Here is an 18,294-nt window from a genome sequence, read left to right on the forward strand (position 1 = left end):
ATGTAAGTTGGTCCCGAGGGGAGGATGAGGTAGTGGGGTTATCCGCCGGCTGGGCTGGGCGTGCTCGCTGCAGCCTGCAACCATATGAGCCGAGCGGGGAGGGTCAGAGAGAGTCAGAGGGCGTCTCTGCAACCGCAGGAGATTGAAAAGCTCAAGTAAGACGGAGAGAGAGATAAAGAGACGGAGTTCAGTGCATCGGCTCCTTCGCGTTATATCCGAGGAGATGCGCCCAGTTATTTTCTCTCAGAGTGAGAGAGGAATACTGTAGTTTGATTTGTTGAGAAATATGCTTCTGGCTGGTGTTGTCTGTCTGTCAGAGAGTTAGATGAGAAGATGAACACCGCTGTCACATCTCTACTGGAAATATGATGTGGCAGCTGGTTAGCTTAGCTCGCTGTAGACACTGGAAACAGCTGGTTCTGTCAAAAGGTGACAAAACCCACCTATAGCATCCTCTCTGAAGCTCTTTTAATTAACGAACCTTTGCAACATCTCGATCTCAGAGTTTATTCTCCATGTTCAACAAACTGTCGTCCACGAGATCACGTGGTTACAGAGGCTAAAACTTTCATGATTTTTTAACAAGTACTTTGTTCTTTTTTATTACTTTTGTTAGTAAAAACCCAGTGAAGCTGCAGCATCAGCGGTATGATGTGTTCTATCCATATAAATAAAACTATTTGGTTGCTTTTTTTGTTGTTGTTTAGCTCTAATCTCTGCAGTTTGGTACTTTAAGTAGTGTTTGTTCTTCTCAATCCTGCTGTTGTGAATCCATAACTCCACCACACATTTTCCACATTGGAACATATATCTTGTTTTTTGAGGGAAAACAAAAACTGAATTTATTTTGACTATAATTAAAACTAGGGAGGGACATGTTGATGGATTATCATGTCAATGTTTGGTCGGGACACCTAAAGATAAACTCTTGTAAAGCCACAACTTGACATTTTTACACTTTGAGATGTAACAAGACAAAAAATGACCAAATAACATGTGAATTAATGAGGCTCAGAGATTTCTGGTTGGCAAAGTCTGTTGTTTGCAGACTTGGCTAGGCTAAGCTAGCTGTTTCCCACTGTTCCCATGTCTTTATGCTAAAATAATCTGGCTAAGCAGCAGCTGTGGACTGTAACTTCAAATTTACTGTATAAGCGAGATCAAACTTTTTTTTTCTTTTTATTGAACTCTCAGCAAGGAAGCAGATTCTACTGCTCTAAAGAACGACTTCTTTAAGGAGAAAAAAATCTGTGCCGCTCTCACTGGAATTTGCATAGTTACCTGACAGTGACACTATCCAAGGATTTCTCTTTCCCTCTTTTTTTTTTTTTGTCGAGGAATAGCTGCGCTGAAAAGTGTAATCAGCTTTGTGTCGAAGAAAAAGCAGGTGTGTGAAACTAGCTGCGAGGGGAAGGAGCTGAGAAGAGAGGAGGCGGCGGTGGCGAGGTGGAGGAGAGGGGTAGTGGCGGTGGTGGTGGTGGTGTTGGTGGTGGGGGGGCGTCACTTTTCACATCCATTTCACCCAAAAAAAACAAAAAAAAAACCTGAGGATAAATCCCAGGAATAGATTTAGGCTCAAAGTGGCAGACACCAAGCTGTTTCTCTTTGCCATACGGCAGCTGTCTTCAAACGTCTGGGATGACACAGCAAGCATCCTGTTTATTGACTAGCAGCAGGAAATGCTCTCAATGCTAACAATGTGCGCTACTTACAAGTCTCCTTGCCGCTGCTGCTGCCTCTTCTTTTTAACCTCATCCCTCTCCTCCCAAAAAAAAAGAGGGAGAGAGAGAGAGAAGGAGGGGGAATGTTAACTCGAAAATGAACCATCGAGGGGAAAGCTGTGCATCAATATTCATTCATGCAGAACATGTATTGTCAAGTAGAAATAGAGATGGTGATGAGTGCTGCATTTATTTGTCATTTACCTCCTGGTATGCTAATATAATGAGGTCTGCACACCAAATAACCAAAGTCTGCATGAATACTGATTCTGTGCCGTGTTTTCAAAAGCAACAGGCACACACGCTCACACACAGCCCAACACAAATACTGCCTTTAGGATCCCTTTTTTTTCCTTTTCTCAAGAGAATACTTAGTGATAATAGTGGGCTACATTTTCCTTTGAGGCAGTGAAGAGAAAATTATATTATTCCATCAGCATAAGGTTATTGCATTATGTGTTCCTCACGTACTTCAATAAGCAATAAATCTCGCGGCAGAGCACCAGTAAAGCTGCACAAAGGTAGAGCACATCCTCGCTTTTATTGATGCCGGTTGTGAAGCCGGCCGACAGTCACGTCTGTTGTTAGAGAGCAGATGAACAGCTCCCAATAAGGGACTGTATGGAAATTATTAGAGGTGGGCTACTTTTTCTTAATTTTTAATTTTGCCGTAATTTTTTTACTACAGTATATGCAAGGTATTATAGTTATTTCATAGTGTAACCAATCAATGATTGCAGTTCTCAGTATTATGGACCATTGCCTGGATTCGTAGGAGAAACTGGATGTGGTCAGTTTCAGTTCAAAGTTGCACTTATAAGTGGAAAACGTGGGCGTGATATTCCTACCATATTCAGTGATGGAGATGGAAGAACGGATCGGTTCCTCTGGATAAAAGATGATCCTGAGCCAGGTCCTTGGGTGAAGGCAGAAATGATCCATCTGTGTAGAAACAGGGCTTTTACTATCTTGCATCACAAACTTCAATTTTTTTAATGGTCAGAATCAATAATCATCACATCAATATATCATTTTAAAGGAGAATTCCGGCCATTTTTGATCCCTAAATCGTTTTTCTGATGGTCACCCAGTGTTGGGGGGAGCAAAAAACGCGACTAAAATTGATGCAGGCAAACCGGAGTTACACCATGGCTACCCGGCGCTAGCGATAATTCTTTCAACCACAACAAACACTCAAAAAACAATCTAATATCTATGGTACATGACTTGAATCCTTACGAGACACCACTGAACTCATAAACTGTACAGTATAAACCGGTATAAACTTTGTGTTTTTGCATGTAGTCACTCACCTCAGATAGCCTAACTCTGAAACGTCCTGGAAAGACATTACTATCCGATCGCAGAGCGCCTGCTCTCCCCACCACAGAAACAACATATTTTTCTTGTTGTGATGAATTCTTTACAAAAATAAATGGTCAGAGATATGTTCAGTTTTTTTTCTGCTTTGAATATTCCATCCCATTTTTTGCATCTCTGATCAGGATTTTAGCCTCTGACCATGAATGCCCCCCCCTCGGCCCCTCTGCTTGAGGAAAATGTGAGCAAATTATATGAAAGTGGATAATGGGAAAAACATGGACTTGTCCTTTCGCTTTAACATACTTTCCACTGACTCCTCTCACCCCACTAGAATTACAAGATACCTACATAAAACATACAGTTTGCTGTAAACTGGCACAGGTTAGCACCACTATTGCCCCCCACACACACACACAATGTAAACAACATGGTTTCCTAATAACATGTTTACTGGAGACAGAGTGAGTCAGGTCTCAGAGGGGTTACACCAGGACTCTGGATGTCTGCGTCATCTCAGCCATAATGGAGCCTTCAACTCAGCTACAGCTGTATAGAAGAAAACACTACACTGACATTGACCCAAGGATACAGGTCTTTGTATCTGCTGACAGTGGGAGGGGGTGGGGGGGAGTTAGGGGGGGGTCTCTCTGTGGCCTTGACACCTGGTTTTCAACAGAAATTGAATGTCTTTGTTCGGAAAGGATTTATATTTTTCTGTAGACGGGAGATGTTTGAAAGCAGTCCTCGCTCGGCCGTGAATGTGTTTCTTTCGGATTTTAAACTGCAAATTTGAATTGATTTTTTTTTCTCATTTACTACACGACCTCTTCAGCTGCTAAATTCCTCTCTCTTTCCAACCAAATATTCACTCCTATTTTTTTTATTTTCTTGCTGAGGAAAAAAAAGAAATACAGGACTGTTGGGCACAAATGTCATGGTTGTAATTAAGGGATGTTTCAGTACCACTGTGTCTCTCCAGGAAAAAGCCTTGAGCCCATCTCCCTCTCTCTGTAAGTGACATTGTTTATGTTTCACTTATCTCAGGCAGATGTTAGCTGAGTGAAATTGAATTCCTGGCAATGAGGGGGGGAGAGATCACGGCGCGCATCCTTTTTTTTTTTTTTTTTACGTCTGGGGACAGGATTTCTCCTGGCCGGCCTTGATCCCTTGATTGTGTGCCCTGCGCTGCTGTTGGTGGATAATGACAAAGGTCGGAGGTGAAACAGGCTTTTCCTGAGTCACTGGTCCAATGAACCACTGTCAGCCTGTTGGTCCCTACAGTATGTGGAAACAACACCTCAAACAGGCAGAACAGAAATGATGCAAAACAAACGCAGGACGTGACAAATCACATGAAGTAGCATCGGCAGTAATAGGCCGACCAAACATCTGTCGTCTTGTTCTTCTCTTTTTCAAATACTAACAGATTTCACCACAAGTTCAGAGCAAAGAGTAAAGCTCACATCGCACCGGGTTCATAGTTCTTCGTATTTCTGCTTTTTTCCACATTATCTTGCTGGACTTGTAAATCTTCCAGAAAGATAAATCCCACAGTGATAAAATGTAGTCAGTCATCTTTATTGGATTTCTCAGACTGGTGTGAAGACTGCGAGATGAAATCGCTGCTTGCAAATAAAAACACGGCAGAGAGCCACTGAGTGAAAGGCTTTTTGCTCGTATGCTGAATAGCGTGCATTTATCTCCGGAGCCCGAGCTGCTGTTTTCTTGCTGCAGTCGAGCATTTCCCCAGAAACTGTTGGCTGGCTGGATGATGCAGCATCACTTTACTGTAAAACAGAGGGAAATAAAGAGAGCAATTTGATGTCATTTGCTCAGAGGCAGGCCTTGTGTGTGTAGGCGCTCTGTTTCCTCTTGTTTACCCCGAGCTGTTTCTAAACCCAGGATAACAACCCTGAACAAACATGACTATCAGCTGATGCTGCAGAGGCCTCCGAAAGCATGTGCAGATGACACTCATTACCGACGCGGGTCAGGAAGACACAGCAGCAGAGTTTACACAACAGCTCTGGCTTCGTTATGCTTGATTGAAATAACAATTTGCCCCCCTCCTGCATGGAGGAAGTTGAGACTGAGACAAAACATAAAAAATAATAAATGACAATAATCACTTTAACAGGAGGCGGTGGTGGTGCACAATGCGGCAATGCACCGAACAGTGTTAAAAGATGATACAATAGCAGGTAAAATCACATCAGTGGGTCTGTGTAGCGGATGTCTACAGCGGTTGCTATGGCGCTATTTATATCCTGTACATACACATCATCACCCTGAACGAACTCCCACGCGCTCTAAATTAAAGATCGATGGGAAAATTGCATTAAAAAATCAAAGAGCAATAAGCTGAAGATGTGATAGTGAAAAATCATACTTATATATAAAATATAAAGAGTGGTATGAACTTTAAAGGGCAGAGAGGCCAAGACACTAATCTTAACTTTCAAAATGCACATTTTTAGTTATCACAGTTATTATAACTCATCCATCACCTCTCTTATTTCATCCGGTCGTCTCATATTGTGCAAAACATGGACAAATATGAAGACTTCAGATTTCCCCAGGCTGAGTAGTGGACTGTATCTCTCCTTTAACTAATTCTGCTAATATATCTGTGCTCTAATGTTGCCTTTGTCAGCCCTAACATGGCTAATTCTCTGCTAATGTAGATTCAGACTGTGTGGCTGTATATTATCTGTGCGAGTATTTATCTGCCCTTCGACAGTGCAGATGAGAGGCCGCGGATGATGGGACAGCAACAGTTTGGCACGCTCCCAACTTCCAAGCGGGCAAGTTAATAAATAAAAACCCCCTTTTACTGTAATAATTCATCCCACATATCTCTTCTGGGCATCGCAGCACATAGGCTGTACGCTCCATGAATGCAACACAGAGCATGAATGTGCCCTTCAAGAACAAGACGCCTGAATAAAACGCAAATTCTGTACATTGAATAAAAAATAAAAAAAGACCACCAGAACTAAACCTGTTATACTTTCAATTTGATCCCTTGTAGCATGAAGTTGACCCCTTTATCTCTGCCACAGGATGAATTGAAGAAGCTGGATGAGTTTGTGTGGAGGAGAGTTATCATTCATGACTGCTTTTTAGGGTGAATTGTGAGGGTGGGGTGGAGGGGGATGGGATCTTGGGTTTTAAATACACAGATAATGGGAGTGAAGACGGCACATTATTAAGAAAAGTGTTCGGAACAGACGGGTGGTGCCATCAGTCAAAGAAGACGTAAGAGATTCAGATCAGTCCTGTTATATAGGGAACCGTATGCACAATGTGGCTGATCTCCATATTCATATGTATAACTCTGTGCCATGTCATTAATAATCCCAACGATGGTCCATGAACTCAATAGTGGGGCAATGGAAATTCAATATGAGTGAGCGGATGGTGTAGGGGCCTTAAAATATGTGGGGGTTTTGATTAGGGTACACGGATGGGGAAGTGGATAAGGAGAAGATATAAAAGCAGCCACACATCTGCATCCCCACAGGAGAGCTTTTGGAGAGAAAGATGAATATGGGTTCCCATTAGAAAGCGAATAGTTCATATGCAGGCGATCTGTTACGAGGTATCAGCGCCTCAAATCTCTACCCCTTCCGCCGGCGCCACCGCCACTCCTCCGCTGAAGTCATTTGCGTAAACGCGATTCCTCCAGACACCCCAGATTAAAATGCAGTTGAATGAAATGGCAGGTGGCAATCACTCCCCCATTTCCCCCACCACCACCTCCTCCTTAGCTTCCAAGCCTCTCTTCATCACCTCCTCCTCCTCCTCCTCCTGGATCTTATTTTATTGTGTAAAAAAAAAAAAAAAAACACCTTCAAGTGGATCTCGTTTAGTGCGGCAAGGATTTCAGGAACATCGGTCACAACCGGATGCTAACGACGCCTGATGAAAGGCTGGGAGATGAGCATGTGTGATGAAAATGCAAGCAGGTGCCCGGAGCGAGCATCAACAATGAGGCTCCATAACAAGACACCATAAATAATAACCAACCAGTTCTTGAGCAGTTTTTGACAAAATGCTCAGCAGCGGTGTGCCTCGACACCGCTTTGGCGCTTGGTTTTGGGTAACGCTGCTCACCTGGAGGGAGCATCAGAGGTTATATTTTGGGTTTGTGAAGGAGTGAAGGATGTTCTGGCAGCACAACACGCATTGACCTGGTTTCTCAAAATAGAGCCATTAAATACAACTTTATCCCAACGATACGAGCGCAGATCGACTTTATCAAAAACTTTTACCCCCTCTTTTGCAACTTCGCCACACGGTGAATGCATGTGGATCCCTGTATCTGCTCATCGGCTATACACCGCCGCGGCCTCCTGTTGTCCCCTGAATGGCGAGCCAAGGTCGATGCGTTTGCACAAGGTCAAAAGTTTATCAACGGCAGAGAAAAGGCCCATTCAGCGCCGCAACCGCAGACGGACAACGGATAAAGATGGACAATGCCGTTGACCTCGGTCACTCTGCCGCATTCACTCCTCCTTTCACCTTCATATCTCTGCACCACTTCTCAGTGTTTTCACACCAAATCAATAGCAGCCGTATAGAATAGAAATTAGCTGGAAAAGTAATGACAAAAAAAACATCAATAGGTGTAGATAATGTGGCTGCAAATGTCTTTATTGCCATGCCTGTAATGGAAAGCCATTATCATTTTACTGCTGAATTCCCTAACCTAATGTAATTGCAGTATTATAGCCTATTGCAGTACAGTTGTGATATTTTTATTGATGCAGCCTCTGTGTTCCCTATCAGGGGAATGAATAACATTAAGATATCCCAACTCCTCCCTGTTGGTAAAGCTAGAAACCTCCCTTGAAACATGTTGCAACGCAAACCTGTGTGAAAGAAAGGAAGGACTTGTCTTCCAGTGACAAGTCCCGACTGAGTCCCCCGGTTGCAATCCAATCCATCCATCCCAGTCAATCCCTGCACTGTTTCCTGGCTGTCATGTTTTGTTTGCAGACGATAAGGCAGGAGTTCCTCGGCTTTTGTCCACCGTGCGCACGGAAATCTGCGAGCGTGTGCATGCGCGTGTGTGTGTGTATGTGTGTGTTTACAGTGGACCGCGTTGATAATTCCCACCAGGCATCTCAGATATGCAGGTGTTTGTGCATGTTTGCGCCTCACCCTTTTCCATTCTGCTGGAACGGGACCTCCAAGAAAAACAGCAGAGGGGCAAATGTAAACACAGAGCGTACAGATTGATGAGTGTGAAGCCATGTTATATAAGCCAGTGCCTTTCAGCTGGGAAGGCTGGGGGGGTGTAGGGGGGGTGGGAGTGTTTGGAGGTTGGCACAACACACTCGATGTAAGTGCTTGAGAGAGATGTATAACACCGGCCCACTGTCAAAACACCTGGTGTGTTGCAACACGTCGCGTTTTCGCTTGAATGTGTTCGTATGGGGCATAGTATTTCAAGTATGTTGCACAACACGCTGACTCGAGAGCAGGCGCAGCGGTGACAGATGTGCAGCGCCGCGGTCGCATGGAGCACTAACAAAACACGGAGATGAGCCGGAGTGTTTTCATTACAGCGGTTTGACACGGCTCAGCCAAGTGTGATGTGACTTTATGTGAATGCAGCAGAGTGAGGAGCTTTCTCCAGCACAGGTGTAGCTGAGAGAAATGGCCACGAGGTTTTTTCTTGAATTGTTGCGCTTGCCAATTAAAGCGGCTCATCAGGGACTGATGGTGGAGCTGCTGTTAGTCTAATTAGTAGCCACAGGCCATGTTGGAGTCTCAGTACTCTGGTTATGGCACAAGCTTTCATATGAACAAGTAATCACAAGTCCGGTCGACGTCTACAAATCCTCTCAAGAATGTCTCATTACCTAACAAACAGCACTGCCGCCGCTTTATATCAGATTTATTGCTGTGTTTGCGCTCTTCTTCAGCGTCTACCTGGTGAATGTCCTGCAGAGATGTGCTTTGCATAACATTACTTCACTTCTTGGTTGTTTAACCTGTGCAGAATGCTGTGTATAGAGCTGTCTGCACTTGCATCAGCTGAAGGAGACATTCAGCAGGCCTCAGATCTCAGTTTATGGTCTGTTTACACGTGCAGCATCTCACACAGTTTTTGGAGGCTTAATGAGCTTCAATAATCTGCAGCTTCCATGAGTCTGCAGTGGACGACCGAAACTCCAAGGACACGTAATGAGAACGGACCTTTCAGCGAAGGAGGAGACGTCTCGTCTGCTGCTGTTAAAAACTTTTGAAAATTAAACTTTTTTTTACGGGTCCAAGAACATTTTTGTGGAACTTGGACTTAAATGAGCTGTAGTTTCTCTGTAGTTCCCACTTTTAGTTTTCATTCAGTTCACTTTGACTTTTTCTGATTTTAGTGGAAACTCAAGCAAAAAATGCACAAAAGCGACTTTTAGTTTTGTTCCTTTGGGTCCATTGTTCCTGAAACTTTTTAAATTGAAACAGGATATGGAGCTTTTTGTTGAAAACACAATATCTGACAATTTCCTCAACAAAGTGGTTTTATTTTTAGTGCATGTGTATTAAAACACGTTTTAAATCCTCATATTAGTCCTATCCAAAATCTGTAACCCGACACTTCCTCAGGTACAGTAAATGTTTGATTCAACCTGTGCATAAAATCAAACCTGCAGCTTTCATCACACCTCAAGTTATAAATAGGACCCAGAGCATGCACTCTCGTGTCCTTTGACCTTTCGTCCGTCCTCTCCTGGACAGCAGGTCCCATCACACGGCGTCAACCCCAGCAATGACAAGGCACCATTTGGCTAGTAGATGTTTAACCATATCCCAGGGCACCAGCTGGCACTCAAACACACTTCACATTTCCCTCCAAAGTGAGCTTCTCTGTCCGCGGTCTCAGGAACAGAGGGGGGAGGGAGGAGGAGGAGGAGGAGGAGGTGGTGGAGGAATCGAGAGCAGGAGCAGTGAGAGGAAGGGTGGGCTAACAGGCAAACACTAAAGGTTACCATCCCCATTTCACATCAAATATCAAGGACACCAGTAATTACCGCATACAGCTGAGAGGTTCCGACACCGGCATAGGGTATCTCGTCTATCTGACCTTGTGATAGCCCGGACTGAAACTAGAAGCTCATACTGGAAGGGGTGACTACAGACACAACGAGGAAGGAGGGGAGGAAGAGAAAGAGAGAAAAAAAGAAAAAACTTGAAAATGACACCCACTAATTGCAGTGCTCCCAAAGTGAAGTGTGCCCTAATTGCATGTCAGGATGTGTCCAGGTCGCCCGTCGTCGCTCTGCCACGGCTTCTCAAGAAAACAGATTTCTCCCCGGATTTGATCCCATTGTCTCTGAGCAAACACACATCCCGCTTCCCTCACCCTTTTTTGTCAATGTCAAGGAGGATAATGCAAGTTAAAGACCCCACCAGCCATCTCAATTGGTTGAAATTTATGTCGAGGCTTAGCACTTAATGTGGAAACACACATGAAGGAGTAAAAAAAAAAACAAAGGAAAAACTGATAGGAAACAGAGGAGAAGAGGAAGAAGGAGAAATTCACAGTGCTTATTAACATCCCTCTGTTACTCAGTCTTGCGTGTGGCTGGGGCTGCAGAATGAACCGAGGGTGTGAGTGTGAGAATTTCTGCTTGGCTTTGTGGGTGGGCACGGGGCCGGGGCCGCATGTGCTGGTTGGGCTAATACAGAGTCAACCGGGAGAACTTGATCCCTGGTTTGGAAGGCCAGGCGCATTGTTAAATACCCGGATTAGGCGGCTATAAAGGGAGGGAATGTTAACTGTGCTGGTCAGCAGGCTCGCCCCCGGGATCAGCAATGCTTTATTGAGGCTGCTCTGAGCGGCTGTCACCGGCTGATAGCGTGAGATGACATGACGCCCCGGCCGTGTCACTCCCCACTGACCCACATATCACACCTACGTACAGAAAGTCCCAAATAACTGTGCTAAAATCTGCCATGCCTGTTAATTAATTCTCACAATAGGTCAGCTTTGACTGCACGTCTGCATGAGCTGACAGTCTGGGGGTCCAGAAACAAAGACAGAACACCTCCATGATTTCAAACATTTTGCAAGTTTGTGGAGAGGAATGTGTTGATACTGAAGTTAAAGGGATAGTTCAACATTTTGACAAATTGGCCCATTGCCATAATCCCTATAGTTTTAGGAGTAGGTTCGGAACCTTTAATTGTCGGTGCAAGCTATTTTTAGTACGGCGGAGCAGAGCGGCGAGCTGCTCAGAGCTACGCTACGGAGGCTCATGGGATTTCTTGGTTTCCCTCATCAAACTCATCAAATATACAATCCAACAACAACTCCAAAACGCTCTGGTGGACAAGTTGTGACCTGCACATTCACCACGCTATGAGATAATAACGAAACGTTATGAGATGGAGTTGTTTTCAAGGTAAATTCATGCAAAACAGCTGATGCGCGTTCCCGTTGGGGGCAGTTTTTCGGCAAGCAGTCTCTCTAAAACAACTCTGTCTGGTAACGTTGTGTTATTATCTCATAGCGTGGTGAATGTGCAGGTCACAATTTGTCCACCAGAGTGTTTTAGAGTTGTTGGATTGTGTATTTGATTAGTTTGATGAGGGAAACCAAGAAATCCCATGAGCCTCCATAGCGTAGCTCTGAGCAGCTCGCGGCTCTGCTCCTCCGATCTTAAAATAGCTTGCAACAACAATTAAAGGTAACGAACCCACTCCTAAAACTATAGGGATTATGGCAATGGGCCAATTTGCCAAAATGTTGAACTATCCCTTTAAAGGAGTTTATAGCTTAAAAAACCCCAGATACCCAGCCGTCGACCTATAGCACACACCTGTGCTAAGAATAGCCACGATTCAAGACTGTAACTGTGGCATGTATGAGAGGCGTGCATGTCTTACAATGGAAGCGAGGAGTAGGAAGTCTCCAGCCGAGAATGATCAATTAGGAGCTCACTCAGGTGCCCCACGCACTGTCATGACTTATTTGGGTTGTTGTTGCCACCGCTGCTGTTTATTGAGCCCTAGCCATTAGAGTTTGTTGGGGAAGAGGTGGTGGTGGTGTTGTGCGTCTGTGCTCTGCCCCCCACCACCCCTCACCCTCCACCCGCCTCCTCCTCCTCCTCTTGTGCGGTTTTTTTTTTCTCCCCCTGGGGAAGGCAGCCGTGTCTCCAGTCATTACAGGCTGTGTGTTTGAGGTGAGCGGGGTGCTGTGTGTCTACACTCGGCTCTTCAGTCATTTGAAAGCCACCCGCTCCCCTCCTGCTTCGCCTGCCTGCCTGCTCAGTCTGGGTCTGTGTGCAGGCAGCGGCTCGTGTCATTGCTCTCTGGGGCATTGCCCCGGCCCTGTTTGTCTGTCTGTTTACTTGTCTGCTTTAGTCTGCCAAGTTGTCTGTCCATCTCTTGGTGTCACCTTGCTGCTTGCTGCTTGCTGCTGCTGCTGCGGCAGCATGGCGGGGCCTCACGGTGTCTGTCCTGTTGCAAGGCTTCAAAATGACGCTGGTTTGGAGCTCACGGCAGAGACAAGTTCACACATTCTTCATTATTAGCGTCAACATGTTGTGCCGAGGAGCAGTTGAGTCTGAACTCGGAGCTTGTTAGGGCAGTGGCAAAGGTGCCAGGGAGGTGCCTATTAAAACAGGCTTTATTTAGTTTTAGCATGTGGTGCTGCACTGGAGGCTTCTTGCTGTTTGGTTTTGTTTTTTGTGTTTTTTTTCGCTTGACTGTTTCTAAAACCTGAAGTTCTGCAATTAAGTGTAATTTGGAGGCACTTCTACTTTACATGATTGTTTTAATTTCATGCTACTTTATACCTCTGCTCCTCTGCACCGCTTCAGAGGAGAAATATTGCTCCTTTTTATTCCACTACATTTATTTTGGAAACTACCGATTTTAAAGGAATGTACAGTGAAATATGCAATACAGTCCACACTCATATATAATGGGTGTCTAATGTAACCACTGAAGTTTACTTTACAAATCCGGCATAGATCATAAGGGTCAAAACGGGAAGCTCATTCATCAGAGCCGAGCTAACAGCTAACTGCGTAGCGGGTGTTTGTTTGTAGCTTCGTATTTCACATGTGAACGTGACAGTTTTATCTGTTCTCATCTTACTCTGAGCAAGAAAACAAACCAGAGATCATCTCGTGATGGGATCAAACATGCTGACGTGCCGACTGTGTTGATTACTACTCAGTAGAGTTGTTACCATCACACAACTACTGACTACTCACACGTTAGCGAGCGCTAATCTTCACGTTTGACCATCGTTTTAATCTCAGCCAAACATTTGAAAAATATTTTGTGACTGTATCTTTCAGGCTGTGACGCTATTGCAGTCAGACAGACACCTGCAAAAGCACTCAGAGTCACACACACACACAGGCAGATTGATGAGGTGAAAACAATACCGGCTCCTCCGCTGGAGCTGGTAACAAGCGTGTTTCCCCAAATGTCAGACTATTGCTTTGAATAAAAGCTCTGAATGTTCCTTCCTACTCGTGTCTGCAGGAGTTGGATAAAAGATGAAGTAGCTGCACCATCAGCAGCCGCAGCTTTAGTAGTGACAGTCATGATAATTGAGGAATTACTTCTTAAAAAACAAAAAAAAAGTAGTAAAGTATTAGCTGTAGCAGCAGATGTAGGAGTATTATTAATCTTAATAACAGCACTTGTAAAATGTCAGCAACAGTAGCAGGTCTGAGCCATCTCATTACCTGCCTTGTCTACCTTAAAGAAGACTTAAAACCTTATTAGTTGCAGGTTTAGTGGGAAACAAGTTAGGCGTCACTCTGCATCAACGTCTATTTGACGAGTAATTAGGGCCATTTGTATGTACAGTTTGTACTTGGTATATTTGTTTATGTCACTCCTACTCCCTGGAGCCCCGACGGTGTGATGGCATAATTCACCACTCAGCCTGCTTCCCGGAAACTGCTGCTAGGAACAACAAGTTTCATTGGAAAGCAGTCATGAGATATGAATGAGTCACTCTCAGCTGGGCAAAGGTATCTGCTGCTGAAGGGAGGGAGAGGGAGAGAGAGAGAGACTCTAACACGGATGATTATCATCTGATTGCTGCAGAAACCAGATGATGATGTACACACAGCAGCACATGTTTTTTTTACGGTGTCCTCAATGATCATTTATTGAATCTGCGTCAGCTCCAGCAGGCCTGGTGCACGCAGCAATGCATCAGCGCATTCATTTTTTTCTGTTTTTTTTGCATAGGAGCAATTAGCTGTGTTATTGTTAGATCAAAAAGAGAACTGAAACCTGCTCTGTGTGGGTCACCTTAGATCAAATTGTTCAGTCAAGCGTTCACTCTTCAGAGAATATATCCATTATTATGTAAGCTTGGGAAAAAACGGACTTACAGGGTTTAAATGAAAGGGGCTAGCATGGAAACGATTATGCTAAAGAAAACTCACAATGGAGCATAACAATGGCGAGGGTGTAATAGGTTATGAAGGGAAATGAGGGGTTTCAGGATAGGATTTCCTTTTAGCCAGGGAAAGAAAACACAAAGTTTAGGGGAGGCGATGGAGGAGGAGGAGGAGGAGGAGGAGGAGGAACTTGTGAAAGGAAATGCCGATGACACACAGATCAAATAAATGACATAACTGTTCAAAGTTCAACAGCGTTCACCGGCGAGTGAGGTCATAGTGGGCAGGATTTGTTACTTTGACAACAACAGGCCGTTAGCCTGCCCCACTATCTGTGTCCTAATGTACAGACGGGCGCTGAGTCAACAAAGCCGCGGTGTTTGGAGTCAACCTTTAAAAGTCATAACCTTAACCACGCGGTCCAGCTGAGCCAATGCGTTTTCTATAGGGCGCAGATACCTAAAGTTCACGCTGCCGTTGATCCGCTCCCCCTGACAATTATGATAAAGTGGCACGTCACAATAAAGATGTAACAAAGTTCATTCGGTACAGAGCCATAAACTTTATTCTGATTAATCTTATCCTGCGTGTGGATTCGTACAAGGAAGAAGGACTTTAAAACGATGACTTCAGGCTTAGTCATATATCCGCTACGGCTCAGAGTTTCACTTTAAATGCTGCTGACAGTCAGACATTTCAAGCTAAATATGGAGGAAAAAGAAAAAGTCTTTCTCTGTGTTTGCCTGAACATGGACGCTGCGAGAAAAAAACAACAAAGTGTTTCTTTCGTCTTACACGAGTTCTTCTTTTGTATTTCTGTCATCTGCCAGAGCAGCAAGAGGAGTTGGATAACTTCATCTGAAACCGATCAGTGACCCAGATCTGCAGCAGTAAGCAATAGACCTGAGTTTGGATAATCATGATAAAGCAAGCAGTGGAGTCACATTGTTCACAGTTGTGTGAGGACAAAGCCCCCCTGGGCAGAGGCCTGCCTCCCAGGTCACTGACTCAGATAGAGACGTGCACTCAGATAGCACAGTGAGGGAGGTGACTGACATCACAATATACAACACTGATCTGGTATCAGATTGGGAACCAGGCACAAAAGAGGTCCTTTTTTTTCTCTCTCTCTTTCTAAAAGTCTTCATTGAAAGAACAACCACGGGCGATGTGTTTTATCTTCTACATATGTGTCAAATGTTCTCACAAGGATGAAAACACACACTGAGGTTTTTTTTTGTGTCAGGAGTTAAAGTGGAACAGCGAGGATGTGTTTTCAGTATAGGATCTCCTGTGTGTTTCCTGTGTCCTTGAATGCGGCGCAAACAGTGGCTCTGTACCGAAAAACAATGAACAGAATGAGCAGTATGAACAGTATGAACAGTATGCACACATACAACAACAAAAAACCTGATACAACGCGGCTTTCCTGCATTTTTTTTTTACTGAAACAAAGACCATCACTCCCCCAGCCCAAAAAAACTGACATTTAGGTTGTTTAAAAATATATACAACTGCCTCTTTTATGAGGGGGAAGTAGACAGAAATACAGAGGTGGCTGCCTCATCTGACACAGCTGACTTCAAAAGCACGCACAGTTTTATCAAAAGAAAACATTGAGAGGAAATAAGAGTGTAGCCATTGTTTCATCTGTTACCTACTTACTAAATTTACCATCAACATGTGGGTGGCACATCGCCTCGGCTTCTCTTGAGGGAAACCTATTAAGGATTTTTTTTTTTTTTAAACAAAAAAAAAACAATAATTCTTTCACTAGATTTGTCAGTAAAAGTTGAATTTGTGCCAAGTAAGACAAACAAGCGCTTCTCTGTGAGGAGGTAACGCGGTAACTGTGAAACTGTGAGTCAGAGTTACATTTATTCATGCACGAGGAATTTGTCTGAACTGGGTGATAGGTGATCCTTTATCAGAGTCTCAGAATACCACACTCAGCTCAGTGTGTTCATGGTCATGGTAACCTGATCGTAACCCCCCACCACCACCACCACCAAACCCACCCTACCTCCCTCTTCTTTGTCTCCCACACCCAAAAGTGTACAATGAATACATCCCTGCTCTATAATCAGTGGGTTGGGTCAGTGTTTACACCGTTGCACGGCCTCGATAAATGCTGCCACCCCCCTGAAACAGCCAGAGAGCGCTGCCTGGTTCCCACAGAGGTTGGCAGAAAATAATAAAATACTTAACATTCCTCCAGCCTGTATAATGGTAGTAGCCTTTTAGTGCAGAGCTGGCATCACTGGAGGGGTGGGGTGGTGGGGGGGGAAACAACTTTCAGTCCCTGAATGCGACACTCTGTGTGAAACAATGACCATTGAACTGTCCTGCAGATTTTCCAGCACTTTTTTAAAAGATCTGCCACTGAAATCTCTCCCCGTGTGACTGGCGATGTTCAAACAAAGCGCAACTTGAAATCTTTCTCTGGCACAATGTGTATTGGTAGAAGTGAATGAGGCTCAGTTTGCAGTGGGGAGGGGTGGGGGGGCAGGCGACATGCAGCCCCCTTTCACTGTTTGTTTTTCCTCAAATGTTGCTGCAGACTATTTGTTTCATGTGAACAGAGAGAGAGAGACTCCTGAGGGCAACGAAAAGTGTCTCTGCAGATAAGAGACAGTGACTCTGTTGCTATTCACTTGAGTGATAACCTCAAGGCTACATGACACAGCCTGCGTGGTCACTGGTAATTCACTGTTGTCAAAACACCTCCACAATAAAACACAGCGTTACACACTACACGGTACATTACAGTGCTTTTTTGTTTTTTTCCAATGCTATTGTTGTTTATTTCCACTATTTGTTGTAATGTGTTTCAATGGTCATTCATTTCCACGATGATGTCACTCAAAATAACTTATATTGTTCTTATTTGGTTACTGTATGATTGTATGTTTCAGTGAACATGTTTGAAATGATATGAAAAGAAGATTTAAAGTAACTTAATGTATTTTATATTATGATGATTTGCCAGATTTCTGCTGGGTGAGTCGTTTGATATTAATGGGTGTTACACTGTGATTAATGCTGGGGTGGAGGTACTGGGAATCTATCCCACTGTTAAGGGGGTCTTTTGGGATGTCAGGGACTGCACTCTGCATTTTTTGGATTACATCTATTTTCTTTTCAGGTACTTCAATCTAAATGCGAACATACTCACAAGAAAACAAAACTATTCCACTTATCTAGTCACTGTTTTCACTAAACAACATGCTATTAGCTCACAACGCAGCTGATGCTAATCAGAACGACTTGAGTTTAAATTCATCCTCAGGGGAAAACGAGTGTCTGTGTCTATAATATGAAGGAAATCCATCCAGTAGAGCTGAGACACCTCAGTCCAAAAGCACAAATGCCAACCTTATAGTCACACAAAAGTCAGTGTGATACATCCTCAGGGCACCATGACTTGCTGCACAGATGTTTGACCTATTTAATAGTTCACCTCGAGTTACAGTGTGTCATGGGTTAGAGAGTTAAAGTTGATCTGCTAAGTTAAAAGATCACCAGTATCAGCAGGATTCACCCTCTGGGCACCATGAGTGTCTGTATAAATGTCATTTTGTTCTGCTGTTTGTTATACCTATCCTTTTTTATACTGCAAAGGATATAAAATATGAGGATTATAGCCTAAAATCTGCAAATTTATCACTGGAGCTTTAAGATTTAAGATCTTTTAAGATCACATCCTGACAAATTGTGATTGTGTGTTTTAATTATCAGGTGCAAATTAGCTCTCGAGTTAACCTCAGCGCATTTAATTTGATGTATTTATAAGGTCACGCTTGATTAATACTGTCGGCACTGTCCTCTATGACTGAACAAAGAAGCAGAAATATTAATAGTGTCATTCT

The sequence above is a fragment of the Trachurus trachurus genome (genome assembly GCF_905171665.1).
Source record: "Trachurus trachurus genome assembly, chromosome: 20".
Classification (NCBI taxonomy): domain Eukaryota; kingdom Metazoa; phylum Chordata; class Actinopteri; order Carangiformes; family Carangidae; genus Trachurus; species Trachurus trachurus.